The 13,096-nt window shown below is 53.6% G+C and overlaps 1 long non-coding RNA gene across 1 annotated transcript in view; it reads left to right on the forward strand.

Moving 5' to 3' along the window:
• The first annotated feature begins 8,375 nt into the window (after positions 1 to 8,375).
• Positions 8,376 to 13,096, forward strand: part of LOC140003212 (uncharacterized) — a 6,237-nt gene continuing 1,516 nt past the window's right edge. The window contains exon 1 of the long non-coding RNA XR_011811461.1: positions 8,376 to 12,752. This is a non-coding gene — a long non-coding RNA (uncharacterized lncRNA). The remainder of the gene's footprint in view (positions 12,753 to 13,096) is intronic.

Below are 13,096 nucleotides of genomic sequence, written 5' to 3' on the forward strand. Positions count from 1 at the left end.
GATCATATTGTATGTCCACCCATCCCTCCCTCCCCTTCGCTTGTCCAGAGCTTTTACCTCGTCCAGCAGCTTGAATGAACTCGGTCCTAGGCGCAGTTGTGTCCAAGCCATTCTGTTCCTAGACGTGTTGTGAGAACAGACAGCTAAGTAGTGGGGAGAGGACGTGCTGCTGTCTGCAGTGTGACCTCAGCGCTTACCAAACAGTAGGGAATACACAGAGAAGGGCCTTAGGAGAACTTCAAGCCCCAGATACGTTTTATGTGGAAACCATATTTCCCAAGATAACACTGGACACAACTGCATAATCAGAAGGGATTCATTTCTTGGTTCATTCAACTCCTACGTTTTAGTTTTAAAACATGTCTGTCTTGGCTTAAAGCACTCTTCCAATCTCTATTTCCAGTTCCTAGGATTTCCTGAAATAGGGAATCCTACTTTTTCCTTTTACAATCTCCCAGTCTCTTCTTTTTTACCTCTCCCCAAGAAACTTAGCACTGCTCTCTTCATACTTGACAACTAGATATGGAGCTGTATCAGCCAGAAGGAAGTTTCCTTCACACTTTCTGCTTCTTACGGTATCTGGGCTCTTACCTTTACACTTACTCACCCTTCCTACATTAGCACAAAGAAAGTGTTTTGGAGATCTGATGTCTTGTTTTCCAGAAACTGCCCTGAATCACCTTTACGAGAGCTGTCCCACGCTGCGAGCACAAGTCTTGCAGTCTGGCCAGATATTTGCCTTCTAAGTCAATAACCAAATCTGTTACAAAGGTAAGAACATGTAATGAATGGAAAGGAAATCCTTTTATTTTCATCGCAGTTCACTTTTTTTAGTTAAGTTAAGAACATGTAATTAATGGAAAGGAAATCCTTTTATCCTTTTATTTTGATCCAAATTCACTTTTTCTTTTTCTTTTTTTTTTTTTTCTAGACTAAGAATGAACCGTGGAGAACCACCAAAACTCAGGTGAGAAATGAAATGACAAATGTTAAGGTCAGGAAGCTTGCCCACTGCCATTGCTACCCTGAAAGCAGATGGAGTGCATCTTCATACGCCACAGCCTGAGACACTAGTCGACAGGCCAGCCCGTGTGAGGAAGTCCATTGCTGTCCTGAATTTTAACGTGACAGGGGGACTCTTAAGCCTCTTGTTTATGCTTTAGTACTTGCGGTCTATGGGAGGACCACAGCACACTCTTCTCTGTCTCCCCTTATTTGTTGATCGTCTGTAGGAAGAAGAGAACGTGCAGAGGCCCTCACCCGTACATTGGGTCTGTTCTCACTCTGTGCAGCTCCATCATTGAGCAAAGTACCAACCTTGAGGCTTCTGTAAGGACTTGACACAAACTACAGAATACTACAATGAAGCATTCACAACAAAACCACATTTTTTTCCTCAGCCAAGCATCAAAACACTTACAGAAGGGCATGGTCCCTCTCTGTGCACCTCAAGGGGAGATCCACAAATCCTCACGTGGTTTCATCGCATCCAGCACCCTTCTCTGTGCCTCCCAGCTAAACGTGCACGGAGGCAGCTGTTGCCAAAGTGCTGTGGTGACACAATTCAGTTCTGTTTCTGAAGTCATCACCGCAGGCGCCTCCCAGTGACGGCACAACACTCTCTGTTACTAATGCGTCTGTCTCAGAAACAGCTAGGGAAGTACCACTATGCCCAAACTGACTTGAATTAGAGTACTTCCCAAATTATTCTCTGCTCCCCTACATCTGTGGAAGGTGTGTGATCAATCTTTTCCTTGAGAAAGGACTACAGAGCAAAAGAGCTTGATTCTGAGACGTTGCCCGTCCTTGTAGAGCAGTTCACCTTTGATTTCCATGTCAGAAAAAAGAAGGTGAAATCAACAATTCCCTTCCTCTGAGCTGGGAATAGGAAAGAAGCCCAATTCTCCAGGAAGCCTTCAAAAGGAAACTCTGCATTTCTTTGTTAAACACCTTGTTTAATTTCTTGAAAGAAATCTTTCCCAGGACTTTGCAACTGCGGTGGTTCGAAGCGGGTGGGCAGCCGAGTTCCACCACGGCCGCTCTCTCACTCCCCCTCCTCAAAGGGAAAGGGGGAGAAAATACGATGCAAAGGGCTCCAGGGCTGAGATAAGGACAGGGCGATGGCTCAACAAGTATCGTGACGGGCAAAGCAGACTCAGCAGAGTGACCCTCAGGGTCCCTCCCTGCCCCTGCTCCCCGTGGGGTCCCTCCCATGGGATGCCGTCCTTCCCCAGCTGATCCCACACGGGCTGCCCACAGGCAGCAGCTCCTCAAGCACTGCTCCCACACGGCTCCGTCCCACGGGCTCCATCCATCCATCCATCCCCCAGGAGCAAACTGCTCCAGCACGGGTCCCCCACGGATGGGCAGCAGCTCCCCCCAGCCCCCCTGCTCCTGCGTGGGCTCCTCTCCACGGGGGGGCTGCAGCTGCGGCCCGGGGCCTGCTCCTGCGGGGGCTCTCCACAGGCCGCAGCCTCCTCCAGGCCACAGCCACCTGCTCCACCGGGGGCTCCTCCACCCACAGGGGGGCAGCAGCGTGGAGATCTGCTCCATGGGGGACCCATGGGTGCAGGGGGACAGCCTGCTCCACCAGGGGCCTCTCCCTGCACAGCCCGCAGGGGAACTGCTGCTGTGAGCCTGGAGCACCTCCTGCCTCCTGCTGCACTCACCTTGGGGGCTGCAGGGCTGCTTCTCACTCCTTGCTCTTCCAGCTTCTGTTGTGCAGCAGTATTTCCCCCTGCTTACATCTGCTCTCCCAGAGGTGCAAACAACATCGCTTATTGGCTCAGCTCTGGCAAGCGCCGGGGCCCTTTTGGAGCTATCTGGAGCTGGCTGTTGTCTGGACTGTTCTCACAGACGCCATCCCTGCAGGCCCCTGCTACCAAACCCTTGCCACGTAAATCCGATCGAAGTGTATGCAGCAATTACAAAGCCGCTGTGCTTTGGGCTGTCATGATCCTTCTGCAAGTGCAGGGGAGGTGCAGGGTTGCTTTGCATTTCCAAAAGGAGGAAGAAAGCCTCCAACCCCACTGGACCTCAGCCACTTGCAGGATCCAAGCAACGCTCCCCACTTTCAGTTATCTCCCTCCCATGCACACAGTGGGAGCAAGGTTGAACAAGCACATTTTTGAAAATGTTTATCTTAATGAAGAATAAAAGAAGTCTACAACACCCAATCCCTCTGTGCACCCAAGGCAAAAATCGTGGACTATTCTGCCTCAACACTATTTTCAGACCCAATTTGTCAAGTCATCTAGCAGAGGATTTCTCTCTTGTTCACTCACTAGCTTAGTAGAGCACCAGTTTACATAGGTGCTGGAGCAGATTCCTCAACCATCTGAAGGGACTTGATCCCAGAAAAGTTCAAAACTGCAGATGACTCATGATTTTGTGGTGAAGCATCTATTAAATGAGAGCTGTTCCGCTTAGGGCACAGTGAGACAGTGTGAGAAGAACCCTGTATCTCACTGATTGAGGCTTTATAACTCTACAGAATTGTCAGTCAACAATAAATGGAAAGTGCAGGAGATATGTTCTTTCTTCCTCCTTTCCCTGCCATACATTAGCAGAGAGATTGTGGTGGGATATAGGTTCAGAGCCTCACAGAAGAAGGATTTGAACCCAGGCCCTCCACAGTCTGCACCACTGCCTTCCTGACGGCTCTTGACTATTTTAATTAATTTTATTATTTTATTATTTTATTTTATTTTATTTTATTTTATTTTATTTTATTTTATTTTATTTTATTTTATTTTATTTTATTTTATTTTATTTTATTTTATTTTATTTACTGTATTAGTATTATTCTTCTTATTTTTCTGGATGGTGTCTAAGTCTTGGGGGGGAAGAACCAACTGTGGGAGGAGGGAATGCTACTACTGTCTGTGACAGTGGTGATTTCTGGACAGTGTTAGCAACAGAGCTTCTGCAGAGAAGAGAAAATGCCAGGCAGTCTCTCTTGGTATTCCATGTACTGAGTACTGAGTGCAGTTTTGGGCTCCACAGTGTAAGAAAAAGTATAAGAACAAACCAGTGCACTGTGATAAAGAGAGTTTAATAGGGTACAAAAGGAATAAAACCAAACAAAATAAGAAATGAGAATATTGATAATTTATAATGTATCATAGAATCATAGAAGCATAGAATATCCTGAGTTGGAAGGGACCCTTAAGGATCATCAAGTCCAACTCTTGACACCGCACAGGTCTACCCAAAAGTTCAGACCATGTGACTAAGTGCACGGTCCAATCTCTTCTCAAATTCAGACAGGCTCGGTGCAGTGACCACTTCCCTGGGGAGCCCGTTCCAGTGTGCAACCACCCTCTCTGTGAAGAACCCCCTCCTTATGTCAAGCCTAAATTTCCCCTGCCTCAGCTTAACCCCGTTCCCGTGGGTCCTGTCGCTGGTGTTAATGGAGAAAAGGTCTCCTGCCTCTCGACACCCCCTTACGAGTATAAAATATAGAAATATTGTTTAATTAATAATATAAAATACTTATCATTTATAATAATGAAACAATGCCATACTGTACAACACAGTCAAGAAAGTGGATTTAATTAAATAAATAATAAAACCCAGTAAATTAAATAAAATTTTAAAATGTAAATTTAATACAAATAAAACCCATTTTTCCCATCCCAATGAGTTCCTATCCCCATCATCACTTCCCATCCCACTGATCATTTCCTATCCCAATAACCTCCCAGTTCTGATCCCAAGGCTGAATTCCCAACTCCCACCCAGCCAGCCATCCAGCCATGCACCCATTTTCTGCCGTCTGTGCTGGCCATGTCCACATCCATGCCCGGCCTGAGCATGGGCAGCGGGAGCGGGCTGCATGAAATAACTGAACATGAAATCATGAAATAACATGAAATAATAAATGAGGTAACTTAATTGTTGCTGTTGTTAACATTGCTTCATGACAACAGATGCAAACATGGATCTTGAGTTGAGGGCAAAGGTGACCTTGGATCTGAAGCACACAGGCGTTCGCTAATGTCCCCCCATCCGGAGTGGATCCACAACGACTCGGAAGAAAAACTAAAGTCCAAACCAGTGCACTGGGATAAAGAGAGTTTAATAGGGTAGAAAAGGAATAAAAACAAACAAAATTAGAAATGAGAATATTGATAATTTATAATGTATAAAATATGTAAATATTGTTTAATTAATAATAGTAAATACTTATCATTTTCTAATAATGAAACAATGCCATACTGTACAACACAGTCAATAAAGTGGATTTCATGAAATAAATAATACAACCAGTACATTAAATACAATTTAAAAATTTAAATTTAATAAAAATAAAACTCAGTAAATTAAATAAAATTTGAAAATTTAAATTTAATAAAAATAAAACTCAGAAATTTAAATAAAATTTAAAAATTTAAATTTAATACAAATAAAACCCAGGAAATTAAATAAAATTTAAAAATGTAAATTTAATACAAATAAAACCCATTTTTCCCGTGCCAATGAGTTCCTATCCCCATCATCACTTCCCATCCCACTGATCATTTCCTATCCCAACAACGTCCCAGTTCTGATCCCCTCGGTGTCCCAGTGCAAGAAGAGCTGCAGGCAGAGGCCTTGCTGAGTGAGCACCTAAGGAGAGGAATGTAATCCAGAAGGCAGCAAAGAAGAGCAATGCCCCGAAAGAAGAGCTAAGTCTTGTCTCTCAGCCCTTTGGTGTCCCAAGCAGCAGTTGCCATGGGCAAGCTTTCCCAGCCCAGCTGCTGCCAGCATCCCCCCAGCTTGCCATTGCCACCTTCCTGGGTGAGGCGCGCGCGCATTTGCCATTGGCATTTGCCGTTGCCCATCCCTGAGAGTGGCAAGCAGTGCGTAGGTCCAGCACGAGAGAGGGGAGAGGGCAAGCGAGAGGGGCAAGGGCTGAGGAGCGTGGCTGAAGCTGGAGCAGGTGCCTGCAGAGGTCTCTGTGCCTGCCTGCGTGCTGAGCGGGCCTGGGTGCTGCGGGGGCCGTCGAGGAGAAGCCCGAGGTCGGTCACGGGTAGCCGTAAGAGTAGGCTCTGGCGTGGTCCTTCTGCCGCTGCTCGAAGAATTGCCCGGGGCCGATCCTCATGTGGTGGGTCGCCCGCTGCCGCTCCTCCTGGGCCAGCTTCTTGAGGCGCTCCCGCTCGGGACGCTGCTGCGGCGTGATGGGCACCGACGACTCCTGCTCCTCCAGCGGTGTGGGCGCTGCGTCGCCGCCCGCCCAGGGCCCCACGCAGGGCACGTAGTCCCCGCGGGGCTGCGCCGGACGCTGCAGCGTGCGCGGCTGCGTGGGCAGAGCCGTGGGCAGTCCCCTCCAGAGCGGGGGGCTCTGGAGGGGACTGCGAGGGGGACTGGGCAGGGCTCTCCTGAGGGCTGGGAGAAGTTGAGGCCTCTTGAGGGGAGCCAAGGGAGGCTGGGGCAGGGTTCTCTTGCGGGCAGGGATGAATTCCTGCTGGGGGGGCCTTTTGGGGAGAGGCTTGGGCATGGGTCTCCTGCGGGCAGGGTCGGAGGGTCTCTGGAGGGGACTCAGGCGAGGCTTGGGCAGGGCTCTCCTGAGGGCAGTGAGGAAGTCAGGGTCGGGGGGGCTCTGGACGGGAGCCTGGGGAGGCTGGGGCAGGGGTCTCTTGTGGGCAGGGAGGCAGTCAGGGTCGGGGCGCCTCTTGAGGGGAGCCAAGGGAGGCTGGGGCAGGGTTCTCCTGCAGGCAGGGATGAATTCCTGCTGGGGGGGCCTTTTGGGCAGGGCTCTCCTGAGCTGGGGCCGGGCTGCAGGCTTGAGGGGGGAGCTGAGTGGCGGCACAGCAGCTGCAGGGGGCTGCAGCGCCCGCCCAGCCTGCACCTTGTCGGGGTGCAGCCCAGGGCTTGAGGGGACCTCACCCAGCGCTCTGGTGGCTGCCAGTCCCTGTGTGCTGGGCTCCTCGATGTCCTCGCAGAGGTCGGGCAGCTGCGAGAGGAAGCGCTTGAGGACAGGACTGCTGGGGACAGCGGCGAAGGCGTCCTGGGGCTCCACGGCATCCAGGCAGCTGAGCAGCTCCTCCAAGCCAGAGCTGTCCAGGTCGGCCGGGAGCTGGTCCTGCAGGTGCTGCAGCTGCTGGCTGTCCCCTGCCAGCTGGGGAAAGGCCTCGGCGAAGGCATCGGGGCCCAGCTCCAGCAGCTCCAGGGGCTCCTCAGGCACCTCTGCAAGTGTCGCCGCTGAGGAAAAAGCAAGCCAATGCAATCCCCCAAGCATCCCCCACTGCCAGCTTTGCCATGGCCCCTGGGTGTGGGGCCACAAGCGGCCGGCTGTGCCAGCCCCAAACTCACCGTCGGGCGTCGCCGTCTGGGTGCTGGCGGTCGCTGGAGCCTGGGCAGGCTCGGGAGGAGTGGGGCCGGGCAGCGGGGGCCCCTGGTCCTCGCTGAGCCCCACGGCATGCAAGCAGGGCTCCGGCAGCTGCCCCCGGCTGCTGCTGAGGGTGCAGGGTGCGGGGAGCGCCTGCCCCCACAGCGGAGGCCCCGGGACGAGGGGTGGCGGGGGGTTGCGCTGGGCGGGGGCCTGCAGCAGGCATGTGCCTGCGGGGTGCAGGAGCTCCCCATGGAGCACGGCCCTGGGCCCCAGCCCCAGCGCATGGTGGGGCACCAGTGTCCCCGTCACCATGGGCTGTCCCCACTGATGGACGGGGGCACAGGGAGGAGCGGTGTGGGGGAGCTGCCCCACGGCGGGGAGCTGCACCAGCTGCAGCTGGTGCCCCATGGTTGGGAGCTGCACCAGCTGCAGGTTTTGCCCCACAGCGGGGAGCTGCACCAGCTGCAGGTTATGCCCCACGGCGGGGAGCTGCCCCCCAGCAGGGAGCTGCCCCATGGTGGCGGCGGGGAGCTGCCCAAGCTGCAGGTGGTGCCCCTGGGCTGGGAGGTGCCACCCAGGTGGCAGCTGCACCCTGGCGGGGAGCTGCAGCACCTGCCCCTGGACCCCCGGCACCACGTGCCAGACGGTGGCCTGGGGCAGTGCGGAGGGGAGGGTGGGTACCTGGGGGGGCTGCAAGGGCAGCGCCATCGCTCCGGGGAGGGAGGGAAGCAGCCAGGCAGCCACCGTTGGCGGCACGGCTGGGACGACGAAGGGGGAGTTTTGCGTCTGCGGAAGCCGCGGAAGCCGTCTGGGGAAACCCTCTGTGGGAAAAAGGGCGCTGGGCTGAGCTCTGGGGCGCTGGGCTCGCCAGCAGGGCCGCAGCCCCGGGAGGAGCGGGAGCCGGCTGCTGGACCTGCCATGGTGGCTGGAGAGTGGGGCGGTTGCTTGGGGAACGCGGGCAACGGGGGTTCCGTCCCAACGGCTGACCAGCCCCTCGCCGACATCTTGGGGAGGACTGCAGGCTTTGGAGCCAAGCAGGCTGCCCAGCGCAAGACTTGGCCATCCCCAGCAGGCTTTCCCTCCCACGCAGCACTTGCCATGCCCACGACGCTTCCACACCGCCTCTTGCCTGTCCTGAGCATTTCCCAGCCCAGGACCAGCTTTCATCCTCATGGTCATTTCCCATCCTGACAAGTTCACATGAGAACAGATTCCCATACAAAAGATTTCCCATCAACACAAACAGATTTTTCCCTTCATCCAAAGAGATCTCTTCCCAAAGAATTCCCCTCTCTTGGAGGACTTCCCCATGGTTTTCCTACTTCAATAAATGTTACCCACCCCATTAAAGATTTCCCATCCCAGTACTTTCCCATCCCTGGAGTGACTGCCCATCCCAATGCTTTTGCTTCCCAATGCTTTCAAACCCAGAGAACATTTCCCATCTCTTTCATTGCCGAGCCCAATGCCTTTCCACCCCAAGGAAGTCTTCCCATCCCAGCAAGGATTTCTCGGCTCACACATCCTTTCCCAACCCATTCCCATTTCCCACTTTCACCATCCAACACACAGCTTAGCCAGCCCACAGCTCTAGAGAGGGATTTGGACGATGCTGATAGACACAAGGTCACGGGGATTTGCTGTGCTGACGATTGCTCTTTCTTACAGATCAACACAGATCCCCAGTCCCAAGGGCGCCAGGCAGAGTCTGGCTAATATGTAGATACGAGGCTCTTCCATTTCCTACCGGGAAAGAAAGAGATCTATGCGTTTCTCTCTCTCCACCTCCGGAAAAAGAGAGGAAGGGGAGAGCGCTAATGAACAGGAGCATGCTCAGCTCAGCCACCGGCATGGAGGCTGCCCGCTCCTCAGCACCTCGAAGCAGCAGCACCTTCAAGTCTCCTCCTGCAGCAGCAGCACATCAGTGTCTCTTGTCCCACCAGCAGGACAGTGGCGTCTCCCATTGCACCATGCCGACCTCCACGCCTCGAGTGCCAGCAGCAGTCCTCAATGCGAGCTGGACGCTCAGGGTACTTGTGGCCACCCACCTTTCTGAGCTCCAAGGCTGACAGTGACTCTCTGCTGAGCTCCCACGGCTCTCAGGCGTCCCGCTGGCAGAGCTAATGGCGCTAAGCTGACTGCCAGGAGAAAAGGCTCCCGTGAAATGGCTGCTCCACAACGCCAGGAGCAAGGTCTGCTGGGCTGGGGGTTCGCAGAGGAGCTCGGCCTTGGGCCTGGCAACTGCGCCTGGAAGCCAGGGATGGCCTTGGTGTGCAGCTGGACACCTGGGCCTGAGAAAGCAAGGTCTCTTTCAAGACGCTTGGCACCATCGTCACCCAGTGGCTGTCTCAGGGCGACGAGAGAAATGCACAGCATCTCTTGCTGCCCTGCAGTGCTGCTGTCCTACGCCCTTGGGTGTCTCCGGGATAGAAAAAGGGACGGATTTTGCCCCAAAACCCAGCTCCTTTCTATCAAAAGCATCACGTCCTCCTCTCTTTCTTGGATTTGGCTATGACTTTAGGAATCCCTGCAATCCCTGCAGCTGTGTCCCCTGCCAGCTTCTTGTGTGCCCCAAGCATCCTCGCTTGCAGGGCAGTAGAAGATGCAGAAAAGGCCTTGCCTTAGTGGAAGCACTGCCCTGCAGGAGCTCCAACATCCCTCTTAGCAGCACGCTGTAGCCCCCAAATGCCCCCGAAACGGCACATTTCAGCTCCTGGGAAGGAAATGAGCTCGCTCAAGGGGAGCTACCTGCTCAAGGCCCAGGTGTCTGTGAGGCGGTGTTGGCAAGGAGTCCTGTTGTGTGAGTCCGTTCTTTGTGGGTGCTCCATCCCCACAAGGCTTGCTTTGGAAGGCCCAGGAGAGTCTTGTGGGCACTGGCCTGGGGTCCCAGGCTGAGCCAGCTGCTGGCTGGCAATCAGGGAGGCTCGCTCAGTGTCTTGGCTTGGGTTTGCGTGGCCAGGCTGTGGGAGCGGGGGGCTGCAGGGGTGTCCTCTGTGAGAAGAATGCAGCAGCTGCCCCATGGGAGCTCAGGGCCGCTTCCAGGAGGCTCCTTCCAGGAGGGACCCACCCGCTGCTGCCCAGAACGCAGAGCAAAAGGATGATGTTTGCGCCTGGGGGAGAGCCCATCTAAGAAAGGGAACAAAAGCTGCTGCCCAGCAGTGTCTGGCTCAGGGAGGAGTGGGAAAGCTCTGTGCAGCCCCCAAGGGCCGTGCAGCAGGAAGCAGGAGGTGCTCCAGGCTCACAGCAGCAGTTCCCCTGCGGGCTGTGCAGGGAGAGGCCCCTGGTGGAGCAGGCTGTCCCCCTGCAGCCCATGGGTCCCCCGTGGAGCAGATCCCCACGCTGCAGCCCCCCCGTGGAGGAGCCCCCGTTGGAACAGGTGGATCTGCCCTAGAGGAGGCTGCGACCTGTGGAGGAGGCCCCAGAGGAGCAGGGTGTTCAAGGAAAGGTTGGAGCTGGTGCTTAGGAACATGGTTTATTGGGTGACATTGGTAGTACAGTGATGACTAGACCGGACAAATGTGAAGGTCTCCTCCAACAATAATGATTCTATGATACCTCCACCACGTCCTCCTCCTCCACTTCCTCCTCATCGTCCACGGCCTTTTTCTTGTCCACTGCCTCCTCCTTGTCTACCGCGTCCTCCTCGCCCCCCGCCTGCTAATCCTATTTCTCATTTTCCTCCTCCTTCTCCTCCTTCCCTGCCTCTTGCACCTCCAACACCTCCTCCACCTCCACTGCCTCTTCCTCCTTCTCCTTCTCCAGCCCCACTGACTATTCCTCCTCCACAGCCTCCTCCACCTCGGCAGAAGCTTCCTGGCCAACTTCCTCTGCATGCTCCTTGCTAAGGCATGCTGGTAGCAATGATCGTGAGCCCAGAAATGGCAGGAGGAGTTGCCAGGAACCAGGTGCGCCAAGGCGGCTTCTCTGGGAGGCTATGGCTGTGAGCGCTGCCCACCGCTCCTAATTCTAGTTCCATTTGTCACCCCACAGGACCATGGCACTGTGACCCTGTAAGGTAGCAGCTGGTGGCTCCTATCATCTTGATGACGCTCTGTGATGCGTTGCTTGTTGCCTGGGTAGCGATTGTTAGCTATTATGCAAATGGCTTGTCATCAATCGGGGATGTGGCTGCTCCTCCCTATAAATGGGCCAAGGGGGGCAGTGGGAGCCAGAGTGTTGGAGAGGGGAGATGGGAGAAGGTGGAAACAGAAAAGGAGGAGGATGAGGAAGAGGCATAGGTGGAAAAGGGGGAGTAAGAGAGGAAGGGGGCAGTGGAGGAGGTGGCGGAGGAGGAGGTGGCGGAGAAGATTGAGGAGGTGGCGGCATGAGTAGGAGTGGTGACAAAAGAGGAGGTGAGCAAGGGATAGGCAGAGGGACACGATGGAGGTGGAAGAGGAGAAGAAGGTGGTGGAGAAATAGTAGAATACTAGAGGAGGAGGTGGTGGCAAAAAAGAAAAAAAAAAAAAGGTGGAGGAGGAGAAGAAGGTGGTGGAGGAGGAGGCCGCCAAAAAAAACAAAAAAACAAAAGAGAAGGAGTAGAAGGTGGAGGAGGAGAAGGAGGTGGAGGTGGAGGAGGAGGAGGCGGAGGACTCCAAAACAAAAGACCCTCTCTGGTGGTGAGCGTTGACCGCTGCTCCTAATTCTAGTTCCATTTGTCACCCCACAGGACCATGGCACAGTAGCCCTGTAAGGTAGCAGCTGGCTGCTCCTAGCAACTTGATGATGCTCTGTGATGCGTTGCTTGTGGCCTGGTTGCCTGGGTAGCGATTGTTAGCTATTATGCAAAAGGCTTGTCATCAATCGGGGATGTGGCTGCTCCTCCCTATAAATGGGCCAAAGGGGGGCAGTGGGAGCCAGAGTGTTGGACAGGGGAGGGAGGAGGAGGAGGAGGTGGTGGTGGTGGTGGTGGTGGTGGTGGTGGTGGTGGTGGTGGTGGTGGTGGTGGTGGAAGTGGAAGCGGAAGCCAAAATAAAAAGGAATAAAAACAAAAAAAGAGGAGGAGGAGAAGGTGGCAGAGGAGGAGGCGGTGGAGGAGGAGGCCAAGGAGGAGGTTTGCTCAGCTACAGCAAGCCATGGGATTTTTGCTGTTTAAACTTTTAACTCCTTGCCTAACCACAGGGGTTGTCATTCGTGGACAAATACTGGGTTAAGTACACCATCGCTGCAAGAGGAGCACAAGCTACCTGCAAATGGGCAAATATACCTCTGCAAGTTTTCTTACAAGGGATTAAGACAAAAAGGCCTGTGCCTGGCAGAGGGAGCACTGAACGATGATCTAGCAAAGCAGTCTATCGCAGACAGACAACACTGGCCCGGAAATCCTGCTGGAAAATTTGGTGTACCTGAAACTGAGACGGAAATTGGAACTTCCAACAAAACGCTGTAGGGTAGAAGTTGTTTTAGCTGAACATACTGGGCACATATTTGAGTGCAAAAGGTAAGCTATTGCTTTGTTTCTGTAAGATCTGAGTGTTTCACCCAGCACTCCAGCATCCTCTCTTAAGTAGGGGAGGCAACCATAAGATGCAGAAGTTGGCAGATGCACAGGATGTGAAGTACTATAAGTAAAGAACTTCTTCCTAACATATATTAGAAATCTAACTTTTCAGTTGAAAGCTATTACTCCATGTCCTGTCACTCCAGGCCCTGATAAAGACCCCCTCCCCAGCTTTCCTATAGGTTGCCTTTAATTACAGGAAGGCTCTCCCTGGGGTCACAGTAAGCTCACGTGTTACCCAGGTGTCACAGATAATTCCTGAGATAGGAATAATGACAAGGGTT

This window comes from Anas platyrhynchos, chromosome 9 (genome assembly GCF_047663525.1).
Source record: "Anas platyrhynchos isolate ZD024472 breed Pekin duck chromosome 9, IASCAAS_PekinDuck_T2T, whole genome shotgun sequence".
Lineage (NCBI taxonomy): Eukaryota > Metazoa > Chordata > Aves > Anseriformes > Anatidae > Anas > Anas platyrhynchos.